This window comes from Lagopus muta, chromosome 17 (assembly GCF_023343835.1).
Source record: "Lagopus muta isolate bLagMut1 chromosome 17, bLagMut1 primary, whole genome shotgun sequence".
Taxonomy (NCBI): domain Eukaryota; kingdom Metazoa; phylum Chordata; class Aves; order Galliformes; family Phasianidae; genus Lagopus; species Lagopus muta.
In genome coordinates, this window is record NC_064449.1 from 2,396,362 (window position 1) to 2,418,323 (window position 21,962).

Consider the following 21,962-nt stretch of genomic DNA (forward strand, 5'->3'; position numbering starts at 1 on the left):
CTTTACCATCCAAACCACTGCCTTTGGAAGGAGGGGAGACATCTGGGAACAGCAATCGCACCAAACTCATGGGTGAGTTTGCATCTGCTTTGGCCTAAAACACCCAATGAACTCACAGTGTGAACCAGCAGAAGTCTGCCTGTCCAGCCTCTAAGCTACCAGCAGAAACCCAGCAAATCACTCCTGCAGCTGCTTTCCCCGCTGACACAGACCTTAGAGAGATTTTCTTCTTGAACCAGCAATAAGAAGTGAGCTCAGCTACCATGCAGAGATGTGATAGGTGTTTGGAAGAGGTGGGAACGAATCTGTCTTTGAGGTTTGAGAAGCAGAGAAGGTAGAAATGATCACCATACCCCTTATATCCTCCTGGAGAGAACTTGAGGAGAGCTTTCAGGAACAACCATCTGAATTTACATGAAGCTGAGCTTCATCCTGCTCACACTTCCAACCTCTGCGTTTGCTTTGCTGTGACTCCCCAGCTCTCAGCACTGTCAGGTTAACAGGAAGCTTTGCATCAAACACATTTTAAATGACATCTTCAGCAGCAAAAGTGACAGGGCAAGAGCTGCACCGTGCAGGCAGCGTATCTGCAGTTTCCCAGGTCTGTGTCAGTGCTGATGTGGGTAAGCAGAAAGCAGTGGGTTTCACAGCCAACGTTGACTTGGACGTGGCATTACTGTGGTGGAAGGCAACTACAGAAGGTGCAAGAGGGGCTGCAAAAGGTGAGCTGAGCAGTCCTACAAACCAAGGCAAAGCTTGTATGACACCTGCATTGAGCAGAAGGGATGGCACAGGGTGAGGTGCAGCTGTGGTCAGGCAGATCTCCTATGGGACCACCCCTGTTCACCCAAGGGTAGCCCCTGCTTTCAGGGCTTGGGTGAGGGCTCCTGGCTCCCTCCTTGCTTCATCAGAGCCGTGTTGGTCCCAGTTTTCATTGCATGGATGATCATTGACTTCTGTCAACAGAGTTCAACGCAAATTAGCTTGGTTTGGAAAGACAGCAACATTTACGCTTCCAGCAAGAGAAAGTCAGTTTAATCCAAGAAAAGGAGAAGAAATCATTAACTCCCACTTACTGAAAGGCTATTGAGTCTTGTGTCTCTGCCCAGAGCAAATCTGACTGGTTTAAACCCACAGGTTCCTCTGGCTCTTGCATCACAGCATGCTCTGTTTTGCCAGGGGGCAGGAAGCACACTGTGAGTAGGGCTGAGCCCTGGCATAGCCACCCTCCATCAGGTGTTCAATTTATCCCCATATCTGCAGGTTTCAGTCTCTGCCTTTCTAGGTTGGCATCCCTCCCTTTATAACCCCAGGTATTATACATGTCCATGCATTGAGATGACCCTGGTTTTAGCAGCATACAGTGGAGTTTTCTTACCATTTGGTATTTCTGCTTGTTCCACGAACTGGAAGTGATGGAATGAAATGCCCACAGGTGTTCAAAGGGATGTATTTTGTCACACTAGGGAAGCATACTTATTGGAAGCATGCACTGTGGAAGGGGGAGATGCTAATAGACCTTTTCCTTTTTTGCTTTTCACTTTTTCTCAGTATCACACACATCTCATCCGCATTCACAGGGTGCAATGTGGCTGTGCCATATGTGAGGGGAGGCCAACCTGCCTCATTCTAGAGACACATCTCATGGTGCGTGGCCTTTCTGCCCAGTCACAGCAGTGCTGGCATCTGATGTTGTAAATGAAAAAGAGGCATTTGAATCATTTATGTGTCATGTTACTAAACCACCTTGAAGCTTTATACCAGAGCTACTCAGGCTAATGGTATTAATGACTTATAACCTGGAATACTGCTCATTTACTTGGGGCACTTAAGCTACCAGCAACCATCTTTCCATCCTGCCAGGTCTCTCAATGGTCTGCAGTTGACCACAAGTCCTTTCCCTTTGTTGAGGATTTTTTCTAAGTCTCCTTTCCAGAGCTGCAATTTTAAACTCCTTCCAAGAAGTGCTGTTCTCAAGCTGCCCAGTAAGGGCAAGCTAATCCCTTTCTGGGCAGCAGACATCAGCAGGGGGATTATCTACCTAACGTAGCATTGCACAAGCCAAGTTAACCCCTTGGTTAAGCACCATTTTACCCCTGAAGGAATTTACCTGGAAAATCCCCTGTAAGGAACGTCCTGCTGGGCTAGGAAAGCCAAATGAATCTCAAGATCTTTAGGGGAGACACAGACTGAATATAAGAAAACGGTTTTTTACACTACAGGTAGTGAAGAACTGGCACAGGTTGCCCAGATTGGCGATAGATGGATGCCCCATCCTTGGAAATGCTCAAGGTCAGGTGATGGGGCTCTGTGCACCTGATGGAGCTGTGGGCGTCCCTGTGCATTGCAGGGAGTTGGACCAGGTGGTCTTTGAGGATCCCTTCTAATTCAGATGGTTCTTTGATTCTATGATTCTACGAGTACAGCGGGAAGCTGGTAAGGCTGCATGCAGGTGGCAGTGACACCCCATAGCCCTGCAGTTGAATGTCCACCACTCAGAGCATTGCTGGAGCACGTGCCCAGGCCCACATTGCAAGTCTTTGCTGTGCACACCATGCTGGACCAGAAACTTCCGTTTCTCTTCCCTTGTTCCATAGATAGAAACAGCCCAGAATATGCTAAGGAAAACAAACCATGCTAATTTGATGCCATCTTGGCAAGTTAACACACTTGGACTCCTGGCTTCACAGCTGCTGGGTAGCTCCTTGGTAGCTATGGTATTGCCTTTTTTCTACCTTCTTTCTCCCAATTAGTGACAAAAGTTTCATATCCAGGTGCTTCCCTGGGCAGAAAAGTGATAAAAGAACATCTTGCTCTCCTGTCAGTTGATTTTTCATCTGGATATTTGGCATTTAATACATGCCAAAATGAAAATATCCCCAGCATTATAAGGGCTCAGAGAGCTTTGCATTAATGTTGTATGCAGATGATGCGTTAATATATTTATCTGATCCAGCTCAATCTCTCCCTAATCTATTAGCATTAATATCCAAGTTGGAGGATAGAGCCAGAGAGAAAACAAGCTGTGCAAAGCCTGACTTCATCACCTCCAGACACTCCTGATGAAATGTTTTGCAGCTACAGAATTGTAAATTGTCCCCTCCAAGTTCACAGCACCTTGAATCTGTGACAAAGCAAATATTAAGGAGCAAAGCACTCCATGCCAGACCTTTCATTGAGGGCTGTGGAAAGCCCTCTGAGTGTAGGCTATGATTTTAAGTATATTTTAAGACCTTTTAAATGCCTTTTACCTGCAAAATCTTGCTGGCTCTTGAGAACACAGCCATGTGGGACAAACCATACCCCATCTGCTCAGACACAAGTTTATCCTTTTGCAGCTCTCTGCAACAAGAGGAGGGGTGAAGCCCCAGTATTTCTGAGCTGTAAAATTTGGGCAGAACAAAGCCCTTCCCCATCTGCCCACCAGAGCCTCCTGCTGCAGTAGATACTCTTGGGTTTGCTTCCAGGAGTGCCCAGCTCCATAAAGCAGCAACCTCCTGCCTCAGCCTGGGGAGAAACCTTTTCTATCCCCTCCAGCTGAGACACAACAGTAGGGCCATGGTGGGTTGTGGTATGTTAGAGCTCCAAATACCCTTCCAACTCCGACCTGTGGGCAGAAAGATGCCCCATTTTCCTGGACCAGGTACCCATTTTACACCTGGGTGAATCCAGTCTGAGGGATTGGATGCTTCTGCAGTATAAATGATGAGGACTTGTTTGGTACACTATTTGAAGCAAATTTCTGTGATTCTCCTCAAACATCCCCATGAGTTTAACCCAATATATATTTCCTTGGCTCATGAATCAAGCAGATAGAGTGATCTGGCTCTGCGGTTTGTCCTTCACCTGAAATCAAAAGTCATATTTATCTGCTGTGTGAACGAGATAAGCCTTGGGTGAGTAATGCTTTTGCCTCAACTGTAAGCCCTCACAGTTCCAAAATACATAATACAAACATGTGTAACTGTGATCATTACATTTACAGGAATTAGAAAGGTTTGTTTCAAATCATTTCCGTTTGTTTTCCAAATTGTATTTGCGCTCTCGAAATGACATCAGCCCTGTGGTCTAAAGGAGAAACCACTGTTGAAAGGTGCAGGCTTCTATTTGTGACCTATCTGAAAGGCAGAACCTTCATGGGAAAAATGAAGAGCTGCAATTAATGGCCTGAATGGGTAAAGGGCAATCCAAGAAGCAGAATAAATAAAATGCAAAAGCTTTCTGAGAACCGTGAGAGGGATTTTGCTAGCCTCTACACGTTGGGGATCACACAGGAGCTTTGAGTGACCTAGTGGGCGAGTGCACAATATAGATGCATGGGCAAACCTCTTCTGGTGACTCCAAAACAGTCTCCACAAACTGAAGGCAGAATCATAGAATAATTTGAGTTGGAAGGGAATTTAAAGGTCATCTAGTTCAACTCCAAAATGGGACTCCACCAAGTCAGTGCGAGACCCACTTGGTTTCCAGAGGTGTTTGGGGCCAAGAATACACTGTTGGCTTTCCATGCCAGAGCAGAGCCCAAAAGCTCCCAAAAAACTCACTCCATCTGCCTGATGGCATGTGCTCTCCCATCCAAAGAGGTCACAACAAATACTCCTATGCATTCTGTCTTTGCAAAGTCTTTTTTGGACCTGAGCACTAATTAGTGAGGTAAGACGTAGATTTCAGTTGGTGATCCCTCTTTTTTACATCCGCTTATTTTAAGACCGCCCAAGAAAAATTTCCCTCAAATTACCTCGATCAATTGTTCTCCATATATTTAATGAATTCCATCCAGTTCCACTGTTCTAACATCAGGGTCCACACTCCCAGATGTGTCATCATAAACACATGCTGCTCCTGCGACAAATACTGCAAGGGTGAGAAGTATATCAGGTACAAAAGACCTGAGAAATGGCAATTAAATGTGAAGGTAAGCAGAAAGCTCATCAGCTTGCCTTGTTTTCTGGCTTGCCCTCAAAACCTGTGCTCACATAGACAGAATTGGGTGTATCTACATATAATCAATGCACTTTGGTTGTGCACTTTGCTTCTTAACGAAGGAGTGAATCTGCAGATTTTGTAGGACTGTCCTGGTTTTGTAAATGGTGCCTCCTGGAAAACTTGACCTAAAAAGGTGCTTATGTTAAAATGACACTGGAAATATTTATAGAAGTCAATAAGAAGAAGTTTTCTATGCAGACTGAGCTCTGTTAGCAGAGGGTGATGATTTGTGGATGTTGCAGTGTATCAGCACTCACTGCAAGCACACTGCTGCGGTGTTGGGCTGGGCTGTCTCATGGACACCATTGGCTTCCTCTGCACCCACAAATACCATGAGAACATACTTATCCCTGGCATCTGGCTCTACAAAAGCCCAAAATCATGCACGTTATCAACAGTCAGTTTGCCACCACCAAACATCACATGAAACACCTATGGAGCTGTATTAGCTTACTAGGAATTACATCATTCCTGGCACTGAGGGAACTACACACAAAACAGTCTCCTAGTCCTTAAAACTCTTATAATCATCAAACCATTTGAGTTGGAAGGAACCATTAAAGCCCATCTCAGCTAATTCTGCTGCAATGAATGGGGACACCCACAGCTGATCAGGTGCTGAGAGCCCCATCCAGCCTGACCTTGGGTGTCTGCAAGGATGGGGTATCCCCCACCTCTCTGGTCCTTGTTGTGTCCTTGTCAATAAGCAGTGCTGGGGATGGTACCCAGGAAAAGAAAAACAGAAGCTCTGAATCCTGACACCTACTCAACAGGTGAGGAAAGAAGAAAAGATGCTCCATGGTAAATAAGCCACTACAGTAGAGACCTACAGAACCATAGTGACTAGCCCTTGGTGTGTGGAGCTCATTATTTCTTGCTCACAACTGAACCTGGGTTCTCACAGTCTTTGCTCAGGTAGAGGATCTTCTGGGAGAAGTCAGCTCCTGGCTGGTTTGCCTTGGGGAGCTGGTTGGGTTGCCAACAACTGGCTCCCTGCCTGGGCTGTCAGCTAATTGCATTTTTCACTCCCATCCGCTGCAACAGTGGGGAAACGTTTCTCCAGTCACAGCTGAACAAACATCACTCCAGAGATCAGCAAAGGATCCCAGAGCTGCTCTTCAGGGAAAGTGTAGCATGTACAGGAAGGGATTGCTTTGGTTTTGTTGCTAGTGACAGGAGACTGATCAGGATTTCTACAACAGCCCTTGGCTCAGGCTCTAATTAGCAACTCAAACATGTGTTTTCAGTTCTTTCAACTGAGTGAGAAGGACTCAAAAGCCTCAGATACTGCTCATAGTGAGCTGAGTCTTAATGTGACATCAAGAGGCAGGCAAGATAAGAGTCTGCAACTCTACTTCATCCTTTGAAGATATTATAGGTGCATCTTCCTTTTACTCAACACCCTTCCACTTCCTTTGGAAACACCCTTGTTCTGTTCTGCAGGTGCTGGAAAGCAGCATAGCCACAGTTAGAGCACAGCAGGCAGGTCCTCCAGCTTTGTAAGATATGAGAGGAACCACCACAGTGCAGAGCTTGTGGGGATGCTCCTTCCCTGCTGCCCCAAAGGAGCTGTTCTTTGCTCTCCCCACTGTCATCACAATGGTATATACTCAAGTTCAAGCTCTGCCCATCCTGGAAATACTTAGAGATGTCTAGGAATACCTCCCATCCTTAAAAACTCTGGAAACATTCATATACATACACAGAAACGAGCACACAAGTATACAGACACATAGGGATGTGCTGGCCCCTCCAAGCACACATGCAGGGACATGCAGAACCCCACATCCAATGCAAGACTGCAAAGCCAATCAGTATTTAAAAATGAGATTGCTTCTATTATCACCATTAGGATCTCTTGTGAATAATTCTTAAGAGGCTGAGTTTAATCCTATGATGATTCCTTTTTTTTTTACAAAAGAAAAAAGAAGTTATTCAGTAAGCAGGCTGGACTTGCCTGGGATTCAGTCTGGGCTCTGCCAAAGGAATCTGAAAATTCTTGGGGCTGTGATGTTGAACATTGGTTAGGAAAAAGACCAGCCTGCTCCAGTTCCTCCTATGGGACCAAACTTGCCAAGTGACTTAAAGCAGGATGCTAACAAGTGGTAACTGATCGCACATCCCCACATTTCTTGGATGACCAGCATCGTGCTGCGACTGGCAGAAGAGCCAAGTATTTGCATTGGTGCTGATGCCAAAGCACCTTGCATGCTTATCAAATAAAATGTTTTGAAAGAATTACTTCTGAACGACTTGATCCTCTGTGATTCTTACCTAAAAAAATAAGGTGAGCTTGGGACCTGAGTACCTGGTGAGTGCCACTGCACCTGTGGGACAGTGATGCCAAACAGATTTTGCATTGTTTCTTCCTGCACTGCTGGGTCACGTTGCAGGACACACCAACGTGAACATGCCCTAAATCAAAGGCCATTATTGAAAAGCCAACTCATCATCCCTGCTTGCTTTTTTCCTGTAGCAGCTGGCTCTGTTCAACCTCAGTTTCAAGACAGAGGATTCTGCTGACCCTAATAAGCAGTTCTTCCCACTGAGCATAGCTTACAAGAGTCTGTTTCTCGTCAAGGCCTTTCTGCTCTTGGCACCCACTGTAGGACATCCACTCTAACTCACCCAGAGGGATGTGATGTGTAGGACTTCCAGCTGGAACTGCAGTCCACAAGCTGCTTAATACCCATGGGCATCAACTCTATCCAGTTCTCACTAAGACACTCCTCAGCCAACCTTTGTTGGGTTGGCCTTTGTAAGGCTGGCTGGGCTGGGTGCAGAGACTCATGGATCCCTCAGACAAGATGCACACTAAGCCACATCCTCTTTTTCTGTGAAGACAGTATATTTTGCACTAGGAATGGTCAAAGCAGCAACATGTCACGAGCAATTTACCCTACATGTGCCCCGGGGTCTGCTTTGGAAAGCTATCTCAGCAAATGTCCCCTGTTGTGCTAATGGCCCAACAACTTGTAACAATGTAATGTCCTATTGATTAGTTATCCATCGTTAATAGACTTATGTGGAACTGCAAGCAAAAGTGTTTGATTTCTGACTGGATTCAAGGATCACAGCAGCCACAGGTATAAAACAAAAAGGTATGTAGCTGCACTTGGGGTATCAAGACCCTTTCCCATAGATTTGTAAACCCTTCATTTGGTGAAGGCCAGACTTGGAAAGATGATATCCTCTGACACATGGCACAGAGGTCAGCTCTGACAGGCAAAGCAACCAACAGAGAGCAGCCTCTGCCTCAAGAGTGGGTCACAGCAGACCTGGCACCTTGGTCCTGACTCTCTGGTTGCCCAACAGTTGGACACATGTTCTGGCCAAGCATCTCATCACAATGGTTCCATCAATCTGTGTGCTGATCTGACTGTCTGCCCTGGTGTGCACATACCTCAGTGATACCTCAACTACCTCAACCAATCCCTTAAAATGCAATGAAAGCTGTAAAGAACATCATCATTTTAATGACCTATGAAGTTCTTGACATTCAGCCACCATCTATTCTCCACAACAGGCCCGTGACATGGGGCATCCATTGCTTCATTACAAATTCAGCCCCAGTTTCCCTGCGTGCTTCTAAATTACAGGTAGCAACTCACTAATTATCTTGCCATGGGTGCAAGCCAACACCATAGCTTCAGGATCCCTGGGGTGTTGCCTATGGAGATTCCAGCTCTTGGCCCTGTGTGGTTACCCTTTGCTGGTGTGTATCAGGAGCAACCTGGCATCAAATGCTGGCATGGGAGAGAAGTAGGCCTACAGGTCCTTTTTTTACACGCTCTCATATCTGCTAGTTCTCATTCCATCCTTCATCATCTGATTGTGAATTCTGCCTATTTTTGGAGTGCACAGCCTGGCTGCTCAGGGCAAACTCTGCGCCTCTCTACACCTTTCTCAGCTGCCAGATGCTGCTGACACAGCCAGAGGTCCTAGCTATAATAATCTGGCCTTTAAACTCTAAACCAGGCTTTGCACAACAATTAATTACCTCCTAACACAAAATCAATTGGAGCCTTTATTTTGCTTTGAACAGCAGTGATGGATAAGGCAAAGTTTCATCTTCTCTGCATTAAATAAACTTTTCCCTGATATGGCACCTGGCAAAAAACAAATCTGCACATGGTCCCTCTAGTCCAGGACTTGGGAAAGGCCATGGTATAAGGCAGCTGATGGAGAAACCCTGTTGAAGATCCCCACAGCACTGTTGTTGTCCTTGTATCTAAGATAAATAAATTGACCACAGCTTCTTGAAGCTGAAAATCTCCACAGTGCCAGGGAAAACATTTTGGCATTATTGCTTATCTTTTATAGATTTATGCTCTCGGTATTTATGCTCATAAACAGAAAAAATATATGCTATGGATGTGCCATTGCATTTACATAGCTAATGGCCAGGCTGGGTTTTGTGGTTAAATCCAGGATTCAAACTCTTTGTTATTTAGGAAGGAGGCTTCAAAGATAGCACAAAGAATACACAGTAATAGTAGTTCGTTACATTCTGTATTAATTTCGAGAATGCTTCATGTCAGTTTGTTCTCTGGAATATGTAGATTAGCACAGATTCTCCAGATTTCCCTCTGAGTTAAAACACTGAGTTCTTTGGCAATGTTCTGTCTCAACTCCTCAGGATAAGAGACTGCTGCTCCTCGACTCTGTCCCCATCCCAACATTCCCTTTGTGTCAGCCTCTGACTTTGCTCTCACTGGGACCACAGGAGGCAAAGAGCAACAGGACCAGCTTCATGCTTCACTTCATTGTCAGGACAAAGCTCCTCAAGAGCCCATTCCAGGGCAGGAGGACACCTCGGTTCTCACAGCCAATGCCACGTGGGAACAGCCTGTCAGTTCTTGACTTCTAGAAGCAAGATACAGCTTGGATGAGCAGAGGCACCAATCCCACCTGAGATCTGATGTCAAAACCCAAGCAATGCCCAGGGAGCTGCCTTCCCTCTCTTTGCTTTTATGCTACCCAGATTCAAAACATTCTCCCTGACGGAGAGCCCCAGGAGCACTGAGGGTAGGAACAGGCAAGCTTTATGGGTGCTGCAACCCAAGGTTAAGTTGCAGGAGGACCAGCAGATACACACCTATATGGCCAGGCACCAAAGTTCTCTGGTGGGCTGACAGGGTAACTCATGGTGCTGGGACCATGGGGTAACCAGGATGAATCATCTGCTCTGGGATTTTCTGCAGAGCCACCAGCCCTGTACATCACCCCAAACAGCTCCCCAGCATGTTATGCTTGAGGAGGATTCAACAACAGATACAGGGCAGGTCAGCCAAACCCAGCTGCTGGCTTCTGGTGGCCTTTCATTTCACAGGAGTAACACAGGCATTGCAGCAGTGGGCATCTCAGGAGCACCAGAATCTCAAGGCAGTGACAGAGGACATCAGCCTCCACCACAACAAGCCCTGCAAAGCTGGTGCTGACCAGGGACAGTCTGAAGACCCACGCTGCCCTTATGGCAGCACATGAAGGAAGCACGAAGAGAAGCCGTGCTTTGTGCAAACTGGATTTGTGGGGAGTTCAACAACACTGCTACAAATGGAGTTTTTCAATAATATCCTACTGAAGTAGAACGGATTTCAACAGGGCTGACAGAAGTTGGATTATCCCCAGTACTCGGGTTCCACAGGGCTTTCTTAAAGAAGAAAAAACATACAAAGGATATCTTTTGGTGGGGGTCCATTTTCCAGAGCTGATTAACTGCGTGTTGTTTTTAATTATTATTATTCTTTTAATGATATTTCCAGAACAAACATAAAAACGCTCTTCTGGAGGAAGGCAGTTGGCATGGGAAACATCAGCCCAACCTATCAAAGTGTGACAAAAACACACTCCAAAAACAGGAGAATCACACAATGTTAGCAGCACCAGATCCATCTGTAACATAGCTACAGATCGGTGAGTTCTCTTGGCTGAAAACAATATTTTCCCTCAGAAAATATACATGTAAACAGTCAACGTAAACAGTTTGCAAAGCTGTCAAATTGTTGCAGTCAAAGGATGAAGTTTCAAAAATGCCCTCAAGATCTGAGATTTCATTGTTTATTTCTGCACAGTAGGCTTTTTCCCAGAGCTCCATCCTTTCATTTTTAAGTTGTTTTCTTTTTTTTCTTTCTTTCTAAAGAAAATATTACAAAACACCCAACACCACTCCAACAAAGCAATCCTTGACACGTTCTAGGAAAATATTCTGTTCAGTCTGAAACTGTTGGCCCAAGAAATGCAAAACCTAATTGTGCAGCTGTAAACAGGAGAGCTTTGTACATTGCAAATGCATCCTTGCCCTGAAGAGTATTTTTATTGGACTTCAGCTGGCTGTGTGTGTTTAGGCATTGGAGGCTATCGATACAAGAAGTCAAAATTAATCTGAGGTTAGCAGTACTACTTATTACACTGGTAAGAAAAAACACATTTTCCAGAGGACACCAACAGCCCTCAGGTGCTGACATTATATTCTAGCAGTAGTGATGACTGCAGTTGATCTCTAAATGTCTGATGAGCCACCTGTTCCACTACCAACCCAATGAAGAAAGAGGCCACCATTAATGCTGGAATCATAGCGTTATTTTCAAGTCCATCCTACACTAAGATTTCACATTATTTTCCCCCACATTTACCACCAGCTCTCTTTTTCACTACAAAATATTATGAAGCACTTTGAGTTCATTTCCAAATTTCATTTTTTCCAGAATCACAGCATTTTGATTGACTAAGTAGCAATTAGCATCTGAGTTGTTTTTATTTTATATCCTGCCAGTAGAAACATTTAAGTCAATATCCATCAGATTAGTGAAAAATGCATAAAACCTGGTCCTTCCTAAGCATAATTAGTCTTGGGGAATGGTGCTGCTTTTATCTGTAGGTCAGTACAAATATTAGCAATTAGCAAATATTAGCTGAGTCTATTTTTATATATTTTTTTCCTACTTCTGAACAATATTTTTTTAGTCCTATATGGGCTTTGCTCAAACCAGAAGCAGTCTTCTGGTTAGGTTAGCACCAGACCATGAACTCCAGAGCATCACTGAGTTGGATGTACCCTGCTGAGTCATCCCGATGGCTTCATGACCATTCCACTGTATGTTTTGCAACTCTGCATTAGAAGCACTTTCTTGCTTCCTTTCTGTTATCCATCATGAATTCTCAATGTGCTGTTAAGTGCCTGTAGGTCTGCCAAAGAATCACACAGTCACCAAGGTTGGAAAAGATCTACACGATCCCCCAGTCCAACCATGCACCCATCACCGATAGTTCTCACTAAACCAGGTCCCTCAACACAACATCCAAATGTTCCCTTCGCACCTCCAGAGTTGGTGACTCCACCACCTCCCTGGGCAGCCCATTCCAGTGCCTGACCACTCTTTCAGATAAGCAGTATTTCCTAATGTCCAGCCTAAATCTCCCCTGGTGCAGCTTGAAGCCATTCCCTCTGGTCCTATCACCAGTTACACAAGAGAAGAGACCGACCCCCAGCTCACTACAGCCTCCCTTCAGGCAGTTATAGAGAGTGATAAGGTTTCTCCTGAGTCTCCTTTTCTCCAGTCTAAACAATTCCAGCTCCTTCAGGAGCTCCTCATAAGGCCTGTGCTCCAGACCCCTCACCAGCTTTGTTGCCTTTCTCTGAAAGCTCACATTATGGGTAGCATCCCTCCAGCCAGCCATCAGGGCAGGGAAGGCAATGCTCCCCCTCTCCAGAGCATCTCACCATCAGGCATTTACCAAGGTACCTGTCATGGTGAGCAACTCCCATGAATTCAGGGGCACTTCCCATAGAAACACCTTCACCAGGAGAGGCCCAGTGCATTCAAAGAAGTCATCCTGAAATTGCCATTCTCATACTAGTGGAAATTACTTCTTCTCCATAATGACAGTGATATGGCATAGAGACCGTGATGAGCTCAAGAACCATACAAACAGCACCTGGGGTACAGGAACGTCAAGGAAAATGGTTAGAAAAGTGTCATATATTGAACTGAAGTCTATTCCAGCACAGTTCTTCTTTTCCTTGATGAGGAGCCATGGCTCTGGCAATTATCAGCTGTGTCACTAACTTCAGCCTGCAGAAAACTTAATTCACAGGTGAGTTTCTCAGCTTTGCCCTGGTGTCAGAAATAAAGATTTCCCATATTTGATAGGGAAAACTCAACTCAGTCTCTCATAACCCAAACAAAACTCCAGCCTCAAAGGTTCTCCCTGTGTCTCTTAGTGGTGGGATTTCCATTTCTCAAGCTGCATTGTGCTGTTTAACACATCAAGAAGAGCTGAAAGGGCTCTAATGAAAGCACCTGGATCTGTCCAAAATTATGCCCATATATAAGAGGCAGTTTGTTCACACATCAAAGGAACATTGCTTGGCTCTGTGTCAATCTATTGGTGCAGCAGAGGAAAACGGATGGAAACAAAACCTGTTTCTGCACAAGCCCCTTTTGCTGAAAGAGAAAAGACTTTCAGTTCAACACAGAGAAAAGCCTCGAGTTGCCCTGAAATGCACAGGATGGGATTGCTGTGGGCAGAGCACATGGGAAGCAGGCTGGAGATGCTTAATCCAGTCATTGCACTTCTATCCAGAAAGCTTTATAGGGCAATAACGTGTGGTATCACCATGCTGGTAAGCCAAAACACCTGAGTCAGAGAGCTGCTCTGTGATGACTGTGTTATTGCTGTTGATGAATTGGAGTGAAAGCCAGGCCCAGAAGCCTGGCTGCTATCCTGTAGGAATGAAGAATGTACCAGATGGTCAAGTTTGGCAGATGGAAGAGAAAAACCAGTTGTGAATAATCTGCAAACGGATCCTATGGCCTGCTTGCTCCTGGCAGTCAGGGTACTAGCACCAAGCTGGTGGTACCTCCACAGGAGGGCAGAAACACCAAAACAGGGTAAAATTCAGGGCAAAAGCTCCACACTCAGCACAGCTGGGTGCTGGGGAAGGATGTTCCCTTTAGCTATTTGGGTGAACAAAGCTTGGTCAGGACCGTGTCCAGAGACCAGAGCACAGCTCTCCTGCTGCTCTTGTTCCAGGGAACGTGCAGCACATGGTCCCTGGCTATTGCCATCCTGCTGACACAGAGCCAATTACTGCCTCATTAGCAGTCCAGCAGCAATCTGAACAAGAGACAGTGCTGACAAAGGCTGTTGGGAAGCAGCAGATCCTTCTCAGACTGCAAAGGGAGACCACAAAGGCATTACATGGCCCAGCATCTCCCAGCACCAGAAGCTTCAGACATAACAGCTGGGGGCCAGTTTATGCTGGGGGCCTTCACACATCCCTGCTTCTCCTTTGCTTTCTTAGGTATGATGCTGCTCACCATAGCTCAGGTAATTATATCACATCCCCTCCTATGGGACACGTTGCTAAGAACCAGTGCATTTAGCACCATAGTCCCCATCATCTGTGACTCCCCCCTTCTTTCTCTATCAGCTCTCTGCAAGAACTGTGCTGGATGTCAGCACAGGTATCCTGGAGCTGGTGAGCAGAAGCTTTCAGGCTGCATTTGGTTGTGGTTCAAGGTCTGCCCCAGGCTTGTTTGCAGGATGCCAGTTACATGCAGTTCCTTGAATACTGACTTTCAAGTGAAGTTTTTTCTTCCTGTTATCATCCACAGCAGCCAAGAATAAGAGAGTAATGGGCTCATCATCATTCCAGGTTGTTGCTTCAGTCCATCTCTTGCCAAGGGAGCCATTGCAGAGCTTGGTGATCAAACTCTTTTTTTGCCCATCTCATGGGACAAGGATATTGGCCTCACTGCATATGTATAAAACCCAACAGCCCATTAGCAGCACCCATTGCCCCTCACATTCCTGGGGTCTTGTTCCTTTGCAGACTTCTGCAGCATGATGGCACTTTGCTGATCCCCAAATCCCCCAGCACTGACATCTCCACACTTCCACATGTGGTAAACCATTCCAGATTTTCCTCTGTGGAAGAAAAAGAGCTCCCTGACATCTGTTCTAGAGAGCTTCAGGAAGCCAATTATCCTTGAAGGCAAACTGTCCGCAGATAATTGGAAATATAGACTTCTAACTGATGGAGTGTTGACTAAACTCCAGCTATTGCCTCGCATGTGTCACATTGAATCTCTGAAGCTTCTTATAATGTTTAGCAGGTGCATTATCATGTCACATCCAGACAGGTGCCACAGTGCTGCACCTAATTGGAACCGTGGTTCACAGCATCCCTCCCACCACTGCTGCTGCACAAATGGAACTGGAGGAATTTGGCTCTCTCCTCACTCTGAGCAGAGTGCAAGGAGTGGACCAGTACTCACCTCCCTCCCTGTGCCTCTGCTCTGCTAGCTGATCTTAGTGTTTTCTTTCCAACCGTAATGATTCTCTGTCTCTCAAGCCAGGACACTGTTACGTGGTTTTAACCCTAACAGTGCCCTCTGCAAAAATGCCATCAACAGCACCAACCAGCACCTGCTCCACAACATCCAGCAATGAAAGCACACTGTTGCTGCAGCACAGCCATCAAGACAAACTCTAGCCACAACCCCCAGGACTCAGGGATATCTAAAGCTCTCCTGGTTCTTGGGCAGCTTGCTTCAATCAGGTCATTAGTTCTCATTTTTGAAACAAGCTGAGGGTTTTCCAGGACATTTTCTTGCATGCTAGCATCTTCATGAAGAAAGTAGGAAATCCCACAGCTTGAACCCAGCGAGAGCAAGCAGCAGAGGCTACGTGCCTGCATGTGGACCTGTACAAGGCAGTGTGGGTGGCTGCTTTTCTCTGCAGAGCTGGCAGAAGGGCTGCAGCGAGGTCACCATATTGACAGGCAGAGCTTTGCTGTTCTGGCAGCGTAGCCCATTTGTGTTGTTAATTAATGGCTTTGCTGGGGGAAGATAAATGCTCCAGCTTTATTGTCAAACTGAAGTAAATTTTTAATAAGGTCCAATTAGTGGCAGTTTAGAGTGGCAAGCAGCTCTGCACCTTCCCAGCCACCTCCCAAGGAGGAGGTGGGGGCAGCTGGAGTGGACCCTTCATTAAGGTCCCTCAGGAGAGAAGGGTCCCTGCAGCACCCTGTACACACACAAGTGATCATGTGTGTAACAGCTGGGAGGTTGGGGAAAAGTATGGCTCAGTGGGAAGTGTACAGGGATGTACCATGTATCCTGGTCAGTGTCTGCCCACACTGCCCCAAAGCAGCATCTCAAGGAAAGTGTTTAGTGTAGTTGATGCCACAGCTTCTGGGCTATGCTATGAGCACCAACAATAGTAGGGCTGGGCAAAAACCCTCAGTGATGGACCATCTGCAAACAAATGAGTGCTCACACCCAGACAACCTAGCACAAGGGCATGGACAAAAGCATGTTACAAGCTACCAACTTCAAAAGCTGCTGGTGGTCATTTTACTCTGGATGAAGTCCTGTTCAAAGCCAACTGCTGGGCCAGCACCCAAGAGGAGAGATGGGCAATGAGGAAACCACCACTGTTTGCTAGAAGCCATCTCAGAAATTCTCAGCTAGGGAAAGCTTTTCCAAAGCACTTGTGATTTTGCTTTGGCAAGAGAGAAAGGTGAAAATGCAGATCCATTGACCTCTATAACCTACGCCTTCCTTCAGCTGTATGCAAGACAGAAGCAGAGCAGGGTCAGATCATCATGCAGGACCTGATCTCCAGTGTGGGCACCCCAGAGCAGAGCTACAGGCTCTGACACAGGCCAGCACCAGCTGCTTCCAAGCAGGACAGGGAGTCCTCCATCAGGGCTCACATTTAAAGCTTTTATTACAGACCTTCAGCTAAGCCCCTGACTGCACTGATTCCTGTGAGCCGTGTCACATCATGACTCAGTCTAAAGGGACGTCAGGAGTCCTTTAGTCCAACCTCAGGCTCAGATCTTGGACCAAACAAACCACTCAGTTCTTTGTCCAGCTGGGCCCTGGAAACCTCCAAAGGAGGTCGTCTAAAGTGCTTGGGGCCCTATTCCAACATTAAACTATCTTTACACATTTTCTTTCTTTTACTTAGTCTGGATCTTCCTTATTTCAGACTTCAACCACTGTTTCTTATTTTCCTCAAAGAGCCTTTCTAATACCTCCTGATAAGCAACTGAAGGTGCTGTTTGGGTTCAACCTATCCTTCACCAGCCCAAACAAGTTCCCTCAGCCAGCCTCTCCTTGGGTGCCTACTTCGTGCACCTACTTCATGACTGACTTACTCAAATTTAATCAGTGTATCTCTTGTCCTGGAAGACCTCAAATGTATCTTCTTTTGTCCCATGAATTCACATAGGTTGGAGATCCCTGACTCAGTCCTCCTCCACTAATGGGAAGAGTTCCTCTTCTCTGTTCTCTGAGCACAGAGTCCTGGGAGACCTTGTCAGTGGAAAGTACAAAGAAAGGCACAGATTTCCTTCACCTTCTTTATATCAATTGCCTTTGAATCACATCCTCATTCAAAGTGCAACTGTAGGTTCCTTCTTAACTCATTTTGCTACTAACACACCAGTAGAAGCTATTCTTGTTTCCCTCCATCATTTCCCAATGAAGTTTTGCCCTTTCTAGTGTCATCCCTCCATGGAAAAGCATTTTTCCCCCCATTTGTTTTGTCACCAGCCTCATAGAATTATTAGAGTTGTAAGGAACAGTTAAAGGTCATCTAGTCCAACTCCCCTGCAATGAACAGGGACACCACAGCTCCACCAGGTTGCTCAGAGCCTGCTCCAGCCTGGCCTTGAAAGTCTCCAGGAGCAGGGCTTCCACCACTTCATGTTGTCTGCAATTAATCAGCACTCTCAGGTCTCAGGGGTCTGTAGTTACAGATGGGAAATAGTGCAGCACAGGATGACATCTGTTGGAGAGGACTTTGGTTCATCCCACCCCACAGGAGGAACCAGAGGTCCAAGGGATGTGTGAGCATCAGCAGCCATTGTTCTTTCTTCTTGTTCCTGCTAATTATCCCAGAATCCCTGAAGATGTGTAATGCCTTCCCCTTAGTACACAACAAAAACACAGTATGGGTTTACAAACCACATTCTGTATAAATACAACCAGCTTTCCAGCAGCACACTTCAAGGCAGGCTCAGTTATAAAAACAAATACACACACAAACCTCTCCGGTAGGGCTTTAGGAGCTTCAAACCAGTGCTGCTTCATTGAGGAGAATTCCTCTGGCAGGTATTGTATCTCCAGCTGCAGTTATCCTTATGTATTAGAGGAGATTAAGAAACTCCCCCTAAAATAGGAAGACAAGGTTTCTTGGGGGGAAATTCCTCCTGACTGCTGCAGGTGGCCAGCTGAAGCCCAGCATGTCATTATTGAAGAGATTTTCTCAATGTAGAGCCGTTCTGAGCAAAGCCTCTTGTACAGCAGAAGCTTTTACCTGGGAGACAGATACCTTTAATTCTCTCTCTATGCGTGAGCAGCCCAATCCCAAGCCTTAAGACAGCACTTTCTACTTCCTAGCTTTCCTTCGCCAGCTGTTGCAGTGCCTGTTTGAATGCAGCCAGGGGTATATGAGAAACCAGAAGGGTGCAACAAAGTCCCAGTGACTGCTTTTTAATACCCAAACTGAGCAGCAATACAGGCACAGCCACCCTCACATTATTGCTCTGGGAAGGGCTTTGCAGCACTCAGACTGGAACTTCCCCTCACAAAGCAGCTTACAATGTGTTTGAAGGATACAACTCAAGTCTTAGCATATTTTTTTCCTCATAATACTGGGACTATCCATGACAACCACAGGCATTACTCATAATCCTATATAGATGCTGAAGTCCTTTCATGCTTTCAAAGCCAGTGGCTTCAGCAGTTTGCTGTGATAGTTTGTTGAGTGGAGAACTCTCCAGATGAATTTGAAAGTAATTAATGGAATACCTTGTTTCATTTCATAAGATGATGGAATGAATCTCCTTTCCTCTCACCCTTCTAAGTTATCCTCAAGTGCAACATGACTTCTTCTACTGTACTACGCATACAGGAATGATGAACATCACTCTATGGGATGAACTGGAGGAGGCAGGCCATTATTAAGTTAATTTCAGCCAAAGCAGCAACATCTTGAGGCACAGTATACAAAGCACATAGGAAAGAGTAAGTGTCCAGCAGCAGCTGCCTCATTCCCTTCAACATTAATGGATGTTGTATCCCAAGACAGAGCCCCCAATCACCACTTGCAGTCAAGAAATTAATTGTTTGGCTGTTGGCTGTCTATATGTTGTTATAGGAATGTTTTTACACTTGAAGCTCCCTGAAGGCCTCTATAAGTATTCTACTCATAAATACAATTATAGCAGAGCTCTTGCTAGAAACAGCTATATATTATGGGATATTGCAGTCTCATCACCATACCAAAGTCACTGCAAAATCCAATAGATCAAAAGCAGAGAGTTATCACCTGAGCATTCACCCTGGTGGAAGTTCAGCACCTGAATACTGAAGATGCAGGCATTTCTAAAGGCTTCCCAGCAGGATTTTGTAGGTGGAAATGCCTTTCCTATGCCTCTCCATACAAATGCATGAAAACTGAGTGACTTCTTGCAGCATGGGGAGGTGTTGCTAAAAGAAAAATTGCCTACTGGAGGAGATGTAGGCTGATTAGGTGGAGCTCTTTAAATACTGGCACAGAGACAGCTGGCTCATCCCTTCTGCAGGCCTCTTAACAATAACCCAGTGTATTAAAGAGATTGATCCTGCGATAGCTTTCTCCCCAGCATAACAAAATGCTTTCATGACCACCGCTGGCTCCTACTAGATGGGCTTTTCAGACTGCTCTGAAACCAGAAGGTGAATGCTGGGTCTGGGAGACAAACTCTCTGCCTGGAAACCTGTAGCTCTTTGTAAACGGAGGCCCTCAGACAGCACAACAAAACCATTGCCAGCCTTCCTTCAGGTGCAAAACAAGGCACAGAAGCTACTTTGGGAAGTTCTCTAACCCACTAGGATCTGTCCAGAGGCCTGAGCACCCATACCAAAGAGACACCTGTCTTACTTTGAAGATAAGCATCCTACCTGTGTGCTGGAGAACGGGCTGGAAAAGCCATCAAGTCTGAACAAGATACCCAGGTGTGATGGTCAGTGGCAGGGTCACTGCAGACACATCCTGCCTAGATCAGCATCTTCACTACAGAGCAACCTGTCTGAGCTCCTCAGCTCCCCTCCTTCCCCTGAAGATATTTTGTTTTCAGTGAAAGGTGTTTGAGAGCAGCCAAACCACGCTCAGGATGCAGTATCCTTGGTGAGGAGTATGTATGCTTTTGTAAATTGGTTCCTACTGAACTAGAGGAAATTACATACCCAAGAATACACACAGCTTAATGCCTGCAGTGGCATCAGCCAGACCTGCACTAGATAATGTCACCAGTCAGAGAGGACAAACCCCACTCTCTAGGGTATCTGTTTATCTTCCAGTCCTCCCTTGAGACACTTTGCCTCCAAGACACACCGTAGTTAAAGACATTAAAGCATACAATAGGCATTTTTGCTGCTTGCCACAGCTCATTAGATAACTATTAGGAAAAAAGCTCATTAGAATTTTGAAAATGCTGCATTGCTGGTTTTCTAAAGGCTTGCTGATACGGAACAAAACAAGAAGTCAGAACACAATGAGAATCACATAAACCATGCAGCTCCCTAGATAACAGTAGGTTTTTTTCCCCCTTCATAATTCACTTTTCCCCAAACAGCCAACTTTCACAGCCCTACTATGAAGGACTTTGAGTTGGAAAACAAAGAAATGTACAAGCTCACACTTTGTGTGCTGTATGTCTGCTTGAGAGCCTTGGAATCTCTAGATCCTGTGAGGAGAATCTTGTATATGATGGAAAGTCATGCAGGGGCATCTGAACTGTTCATGGCATCATAGAATCATTAAGATTGGAAAGGACCTCTAAGATCACCCAGTCCAACTAATTACCACCACATCCCTAAATGTCAGATCTCCACATTCCTTGAACACCTCCAGGGACAGCAATTCCACCACCTCCCAGTGTCTAACCATTCTACCAGAGAAGACATTTTTTCTGATATCCAACCTGCCCAAGGTGCCCATAAGATCATGCAAATGCCCAGAGTCAAACAAAATGAATCCTGCAGCTGCTTCACAAAGCCATGCACATGCTATTACTCTCTTTGGTCCTCACAGTCACCAGATCCATCACTCTATATTTACTGAGAACAGTGTTTGTTCAAGAGTTCTTATGCTCTGGCTCCTATCATACTCTCCATGGTGGGACACCCTACATACTCAGGAAACATGCTCCCAGCTGGCTCCTCTTGCATGTGATGGGTGTCCTTCAGGCAAGGTTCACTCTTCTGACACAGAAACATATGTGCCCAAATCATCCCTAAGCTGCCATTACAAATGCAGCACCATTAGACATCACTGTCCAGGGTAGAGTGCTGAGGGTTTGCAGGATGCCCACTAGTTGTTTTAACATTCCACTGAGAGACTATAAGAACAGTCCCCAAACTGAAAGGAAAAGCCTGAAGCAAATTGAAATGCTGGGACTGTGGCCTGGGGTAAGCACATCCTTTTCTGGACACATCTGTTCCAAGCAGCAGTCCCCCCTGGATGGTCACCACAGCCAGTTATGGACCAAATAAATCCTGACCACCTGAAGAAGCACAGGACCTGTAGTCACTTTAATGCTGTGTAGAGGTTCCAGGTATTTCCTGGAAGAGGCAGCCTGCTGTCAGTAACCCCTTGTAGCAATTGGACAGGTCAGTACAATAGGAAAGGTGTTACAACAGAGGTGTAGGACTAGCATGATAGGTGCTCTAAAGGAAGGCAAGAAGATTGCTCACCCCTATCAGAAGATTCCAGGCTCAGCAGGGAAAGCTCCAGCAAGGAGGGATGTCCAGAAAGAGATCCTTCCCCAGTGGCAGCCAGCCCTCAAATGAGGCCTAAGAGAGGTGCAGCCAGGCTCCATCCCTTCCTATCACAGCTGAATTGCCTTCACCTGTGCTCCCAGGGCTCCTTTCCCCAGATGCTCCATCAGTGGCTCAGGCTCTAACTCAACATTT

General features: G+C 45.8%; 1 long non-coding RNA gene across 2 annotated transcripts; it reads right to left on the reverse strand.

The window, feature by feature from the left end:
- Window positions 1–22: 22 nt before the first annotated feature.
- Window positions 23–21,837, reverse strand: LOC125701961 (uncharacterized). Of its 2 annotated transcripts, XR_007380404.1 has the most exons (3): window positions 21,744–21,813; window positions 4,739–4,854; window positions 23–956 (listed from the first exon to the last, which is right to left on the reverse strand). It is a non-coding gene; the product is annotated as an uncharacterized LOC125701961 (long non-coding RNA). The 2 variants fall into 2 exon arrangements; XR_007380405.1 differs by lacking the exon at window positions 4,739–4,854 and having other exon boundaries at window positions 21,744–21,837.
- Window positions 21,838–21,962: the final 125 nt, after the last annotated feature.